This window comes from Papilio xuthus, unplaced genomic scaffold, assembly GCF_000836235.2.
Source record: "Papilio xuthus unplaced genomic scaffold, Pxut_1.1 DF828142.1, whole genome shotgun sequence".
In the NCBI taxonomy this organism is placed as follows: domain Eukaryota; kingdom Metazoa; phylum Arthropoda; class Insecta; order Lepidoptera; family Papilionidae; genus Papilio; species Papilio xuthus.
Window position 1 is genome coordinate 3,764,263 of NW_013530507.1, and position 7,542 is coordinate 3,771,804.

Sequence of the window (7,542 nt, forward strand, 5' to 3'; positions counted from 1 at the left end):
GCAACATTTCATCTCCGCCAAATGTGTTATTGTTTTAACTTGAGGTCGCTTTATCGTCGCCTACAGATGGCGCCGCTGTTGCTTCAACTGATGTACGACCGACTTTATTTGACAGCTCGTTACGTACATACATACACCGTTTTCACAAATTGTTAGTGCTTTTGTTTTTTTCCAAACAAAAAAATTTTTCGCATGTATTTTACCGTGGGTTTTTGAGTCCAAAGCCTCGGTTTAAAACATATTGTTATCAGTGCTGTCAAAGCTATGTTTTATTTAAAAATTTAGGTCTCAGAAACGGTTGGTTAATTCAACTAAGATATTGATATTGTAGCTTGCTTGACCGATTTTGGGGACCGAGGTTTGATTTTTTTATTAGATCAGATGGGTACAGGGTTCTATTTCTCTATGGGTTCCGTGACACAATATTATTTAAAAATTATATTATATTAAAATAAAAGCGAATCTAAATTAGTTGCCTTGAGGTCAAAATGAAACGTAAAGTTTAAATAAAAAAAATCAAAATTAGAGCAACTCGGTGCTAAAAATTAATCTAGTTTTCTAAGTCCTAGCTCAAGACCTGCATTAGTTCTTCTGAATGTTTAATTCAGTATTCAAATACATTGCCTTCGGGCGTATAGTTTCATATGGACCAGTTTTACACGTATTCTAGTCTACGATATATGTAATTTTTTAATTTTAGTTTTTTAGAGCAATCCGCGATTAGTTAGCATCATACTAACCCTAAGTGCCAATTTAAATACAATATTACATTTTTTTGTTATTATACGAACATGCCATGGTACTTGTAAAATGTACGAACAGTTAGCAGCGTGTATTTTATAGAACTTAGTCAATGACTATTAAAAAGCGGTATATATAGTATTTTTCTTAGATCTCCCTATCACCAGAGCGTCGGTGGCTCAGGGGCTTTAGCACTTGACAGGTTCTGGATTCGAATCCCGCCATGTACCAATGTGTTTTTCGATTTTCGATTTACATATGTACGACGTTCTTACGGTGCAGGAAAAACATCGTGATGCAACCCGCACTTGGCCAGCGTGGTTGACTTTGGCCTAGTCACCCCTAGCTTAGAGTAGGCTCCAAGTCCCTCGGTGGGGGCCTATAATGAGCTGATGATGATCTCTATCACCAAAGATAAATCGATGGCATACATTTTTACAACTAATAGTAAAGATATTGGCAGATATTTACATATATTTTTTTTAATAGACATGACTCAAGACATATTTAAAACAGATGCTTTAGTAATATTTAATGAATAGTTTAATCTTATCTTTTTAATGTACTCGATATTTTAAAACGTATAAATTGCTGTCCTGTCGCGCGCAAGAAATAACCGTGTTTTTGTAAACTTGTTGGCGCGAAGTAATACGCGGACTCGCATAGTATAAATCGAGTTTCGAGATAAAACAAGAGATCTTACATTTATTCTAATACTATCCAGTTACATTTATGATTTCTATTCTTAATAAACACGTTATCATAATATATAACATAACTATATGTGTTATTTAACATAATAATTAATTTATGGTAAAACTAATGTAATCTGAGATGCCAACTTTGATAAAAAGCAAAAATTCCCCTTTAATTATGTAATAATATTATAACATATTATTAAATAACTTCGATTATTAAATAATATTTCTTTATTATCAAATCTTATTGAAACCTGGGTTACTAGGTAAATTGGCTGTTCTGTCAAAATAGCATTATTTCTAATTGATTGTTATAGTTGGTATGTATTAAAACTCACCGCGTAAATCGTTAGCTTTGAATGCAATGAATTGTCACTAAACACCAATGTAATTTGTCAAGTAATTCGCACAATCGATCACTGAGAGCTGCGTCCTGCACTGCGATCATCGCCGGATGCAATGATCGATAGCGGGTGCCCTGAGCACGCCTCCAAATCTGTATTCTCGCCAAAAATTTCGCAAACTTTTCGGCTGCGCCCGCGCATAACAAAACATATGTTTGCACTGTTTGTGGAGAAAAAATGCGCGCCAAATTTCCCCCGGTCACGTTCGTCCGCGAGTCCTTCCGTCGCGTCAGTAATTTCAACTGGCAACGACAATATTGATGACAACTTTGTATTCACTTGCCGCCAAAACTCTCTTTGCTAATTGCGATGCGAGGCGCGTTCCTCGCTTTCCTCGCACGACAAAGGCTCGTCGCACCCAGGGGTGATAGGTAACTCCTCATAGTGGGGTTACTTTAAAGCTCTACCATAGAGTAGTGAATTTGAAGGCAATGCGTTTTGTAATTATAGTAGCTAACAGATGGCGTGTGTTTGCGCGGCGGTACCGGTATGGAATGCTCGGTCGCTCAGTAATCGTTGGAAGTCGCTTCGCCAGTTGGCCACTGGGTTAGCGGTGTTCCTTTTCCTGTACTTCTTTTAATGGATAACACGCCTACACTTAAACCGCGCCTAGCGGCCTAAACAAATTCGCACTACAATAATTTAATAACAAATACTTCATTTGTTTAATTAATTCTACTCGTATATACCCATTGAACTCTTGTTTTTTTTTAAAAAAGCTTCGAATATGCCACTAGTGATGATGCCCTTGTCCCTGCCTGCGTAGTAACAAGCTTGGTACAGCCGAATTGCGTCAAATTCGTTACATCTATCACCTACTTTTCTAATTTTTTTGTGTGTTTAAATTTATTATAGCCCGAAACCATCAAAAGTAGTCTAGACTAGACACGTGTAACTGTTTTGTAATAGCTTATGTTGATTAGGTATCTTTTAGCAAGTCCATGGTCGGTATTTATTCAAATGAATACATAATTTATGTTTTTGTAGACTATTTTAGTAAACTTTGATTGTATTAATACTAGTTGCCCTCGATCTCGTCCGCGCGATATTAAAAAAATCTAGTAATAAGTATAGTCTATGTCTACCGGGGCTACAAGCTACATTAGCTTCCCAACAGTAAAATCAAATCAAATCGATTTAATGCACCACAAGCCACCAAATATTTCCTCTTTATATTAGTAAAGATAATTTTTTCAATAATAAAAAATCACTCCGAATTTACCTGCTCATCTTAAATTATTATAGGGCAATATTGAAATAGAGAGATATTAGAGCGTCGGTGGCTCAGGGGTCAAGCACTTGACTTGCAATCTGCAGGTCCTGGGTTCGAAACCCGCCATGTACCAATGTGTTTTTCCTTTTCCGATTTACATATGTACATTTATCCGACGCTCTTACGGTGAAGGAAAAACATCGTGATGCACCCTGCACATATCTGAGAAGAAATTCAAAGATATGTGTGAAGTCAACCAACCCGCACTAGGCCAGCGTGGTTGACTAAGGCCTAATCGCCCTTAACTTAGGGAAGGCTCCCAGCCCCTCGGTGGGGACGTATAGTGAGCTGATGATGATGAATATTGAAATTCACCCGGACGAGACCGTGAACAAAACAAGTTGATAATAAACTTTCTCAAGTAAGAGACACATCATACCGTTGACAAATACATCTTGGCGCTACTTCAATGCCTAAATGCCTTTATACATATTAAATCACATGAGATTTCTAAGAAGCGCCAGCCTTGTTTCAATTACAATCTCATAAAAATTCCTCATCCATCTTAACTACCTGAATAATTTACAGAACACATTTAAACTTTGATTTAAAAGCTTTCGCTTAACAAAAACAAATGAAAACAGCACTCCAATTTAATGAGTTACATTGGTGTTTACGTAACAGTTGGTTTTGACTGTCATGCAACTTGCATTGACACATATTGTCATCCTTTACATTCTGCTTGACAAGACAGAGACGACAATATTTGTATAAGTATTATTGCATTGAAACCCATAGTAAGGCTTATTGTGTACTACTCAGGTACAATAACGTGGGACTCGTGTAAAATTCACCCGCCCTCACCTCTCACTGCCTTGCTTGCTCCCTTGTTGCAATGTGTACAACTCAGCTACAATAACGTGAGACTCGCGTAGAAAGCACCCGCCCTCACCTCTCGCCTCCTTGATTGCGCCCTTGTTGCGTTCGTACGTCACACAGATAAAATCGAACTGAATAAAATTCAATTTAGCGGTGTAGATTTATGTAGTTGAAAACAGAGTAGAAAATATATGTAATTTAATTTATAGTATACGTAATTACCGTGTAAATGGTAATGTTTCTAGAGAAGTATTAAATACTATTACATAGCTAAAGACCATTATAACACTGCTGAAGTTAACAAAGATTGATTCAGTGCATTATTAATTGAAATCAGCATAGAAAGCTTACACTTAACTCATGAACAACGTATATGATCAAGTTAATTTGAATAATGTATACTTAACGACAGCATTGTTGTGATAATGAACTATTTAACCCACAAACCTCGGGGTGGAAAGCGTCACAAGATTTACAACTCGAGCCTCGAACGAGTCCTATACGTTTGAACTGGCACACATTAACTACGAACGTTTCTTTCTCGAAATACGACCATTTTAATAACAACTAAATGTGACGTTTCCGTTAAAATGACCTCCCAGAGAACATTATGCACGCTATTGTCTAAGCCAAGCTTTTGCGGGACGGCATAAACAACTAGGATTTCAAAGACCTAACTTTCTATACAAAAATTAATTTTCCTAAGAATTCTATATGTGCAGAGGTCGTTTACGTATGCTTTACAAGTGACTATATTCTATTAAACGTTGGCAATTTCGCTTAAATGGTCATATCATAAAGTCAGAACACGTCTACTTAATGTCATAGATGCGATGGAACTGCCAGATTGAGGTGGCCAATTTAAGTTAAACGTAATGTGTTATTGTAGGCACTAGGATCAATTACGTATTAGTTGAAGATAAGGAATGAAAGGAAATTAAAACTCAGTGACGAACTCCAAAGATTTACAGAATGAAACACGTAGCAACAATATCTGTTAACTATAACATCTGTTAGAGAAATAAACTGTTCAGGACAACTATATTCTGCAATTTTTTGTTAGGTCATCTTTACCCATAAGCATGTATGTCTCGGAAGCGACAGTTGATTCCACAAGTCATAAGACATTAAATTGCGTGGAAAGCGTACAGTAACGAAATGCCAAACAACAAGGTGTTGTGGGAGGAGTTCGGAAGATCGCGGTAAATGCCAGAGAAATTGTTTTAAACAGTTTGTTCGGATGTCGTCATTCTACATAGCATGAGCGGTAAATAAAAACAAAAACGATAAACTGTGCATCTCCCACACAGATTCTCTTGCTTATGTTTCTTAAAAGGTTATAAGTTATCTTCTAGACCACCATAGTCTCGCCACAGTATGATGTTATCGTCATCATCAGCTCACTATTTGTCCCCACCGAGGGTTTAGTACCCTAAGATAGGGGCTACTAGGCCATAGTCAACCACGTTGGTCAAGTGCGGGTTGGTTGACTACACACATATCGTTGAATTTCTTCGCAGATATGTGCAGGTTGCATCACGATATTTTCTTCGCCGTGAGAAAGTCGTATGAATAAGTAAATCGAAAAACACATTGGTACATGGCGGGATTCGAACCCAGGACCTGCAGATTACAAGTGAATTAACCCCTGAGCCACCGACGCTCTAATGTGTAATCAGTATGATGTCATCATCATAAAAATCGTAAGCACCATACGACTAAGGTGTAATTCAACATTGTCAGGTCAGATCGTGCAGTTTTTGCATCTTCTTATAAAAGAATATTGAAGGAAGTACCATCAGTATATTTCAGAGGCCTAATAGTAGGTTTCCTGGATTTATTATAGTGATATGAAGTCAACATTACTAGGTCTAGCTTTCTTTTCAATACCTATAAAATTAATTACGGCTAAATGTAAACGAGTACCAAGTATCATAAATAAGACGTTCATTAGGACTCAAAGAAATTGATGTGTGGAAAGTGCGAACAGATATCTTTTAATTAAACACTGTAGTAATATAAATAGATTTGAAACCGTTTGTGTTCTAATAAAACTGGACAGTGTTATTGACCACGATTTGCATAGCTGATTAGATGTCACGCAAGTCAACGACCACATTTAAACTGGAATGTAAACACGAGGAAAAAAATCTGCTAACTTTTACAATGATATTGACCGCATTTGTGTGATTAATTACGATAAGATCGTTTGTAGAGTAGGTACATATGGAGTGAAAAAATGTTAAACTGCGCATTATTTTATTGAGAAAAGTGTCATGGAGATTCGATCTAATGATAGTTTCCTCGATCCACAACCGTGCGGTTTGCGCGGAACTTCCTGCCTCGCACAGCAGCGTTGTGGAATGATCTGTCCTCAGCTGTATTTCCAAACAGCTACGACTTAAGGTCCTTCAAGAAGCGAGCGTATCACCATCTCAATCTCCTCATCTGCGGTTCCTCTGGTATTGCTGATGACCATGAGCGCCGTTGAACATCTCGGTGTTCACGCTGCTCGTTTGCCCCTTCTGTTATAAAAAAGTCCTATTGGAATGTTTTTCTTTTAATCGACTTCATTATCTTCTTCAATTTATAACGCATAGATACATTAAATAAGAACTGGTGATGATGAGTGGTGATGAACGTAATAAAGCTTATATCATACTGTTACCTGTTCTTCCACCATACGTGTTTAACTCATTCCCCCATTTTTATAGTAGACTAAAATTGCGACCTAGACAGTGCCTTAATCGAAATTTGCAAAATATCAGTTTGAAATGATTCTGAAAGCCCATTGGATTCTTAGGATAGATTGGAGTGAATAATCCATTTAAAAGACCATATATAGGCTTAGAGAACAGTAGGCCAGGATAATTGAAAGTCGGAAACACGAGGACAAATATTGCTATCGCATAACTAGATAGTGTTCTAACAATTTTGTTTAACATTAGAAATGTAGTAAACCCAGGAATAGGCTGGTCAATTTACAGTCTATACGCCTTTTATAAGTGCAACATGATATATTCCACTTTGTTTTATAAAAGAAATGGGATGTAACAAGCTGCAGAAAAATTTAGTTAATACTCAACTCTATAGTTATAGAAAAATTTTGCTTGTTGTTCGTAGAGTTAATTCTTAAATTAAAATTCTTAGGCCTAATTTTTTTTTTTTTTTTTATGGGCGGCGCTATGCCGCCCTCTCGTTCCCCTAACATGGTGGTCAGGGACCTTAGATGCGACAACAATCTTTATTTCTTTATTAAATTAAAAATCAATAAAACTTTACAAATTCTTAAGACTATTTACAATTTCAATTTAAATACGATGTTAAAACTATTACAATTTACAATAAAATATCTGATAAATACAATTTAAAAAATTCAAATTTAAAAAATATACAAGTTAAGATACAAATAAATTACAATAAAATACAAATAAGACCTAAACTAATACTAATTTAAAATTAAAATATACAATAAAGCCAAATTAAAATTCAATAAATAAAAATTAAAATTCAAATAAAATACAAATTAAAAATTAATAGTAAAACATAAATTAAAATCCAATTAAAATATATCACAGCTCAGGTCTTATTTCTATTTATTACTATT

At 35.9% G+C, this 7,542-nt stretch overlaps 1 protein-coding gene across 1 annotated transcript in view; it reads right to left on the bottom strand.

The window, feature by feature from the left end:
* The window catches only part of LOC106114500 (uncharacterized), a 14,237-nt gene extending 11,660 nt beyond the window's left edge, over positions 1-2,577 (bottom strand). Inside the window, exon 1 of the mRNA XM_013307735.1 lies at positions 1,778-2,577. The gene's annotated coding sequence lies outside the window, so the exon portion shown is untranslated. The remainder of the gene's footprint in view (positions 1-1,777) is intronic.
* Between the last annotated feature and the right edge of the window lie 4,965 nt (positions 2,578-7,542).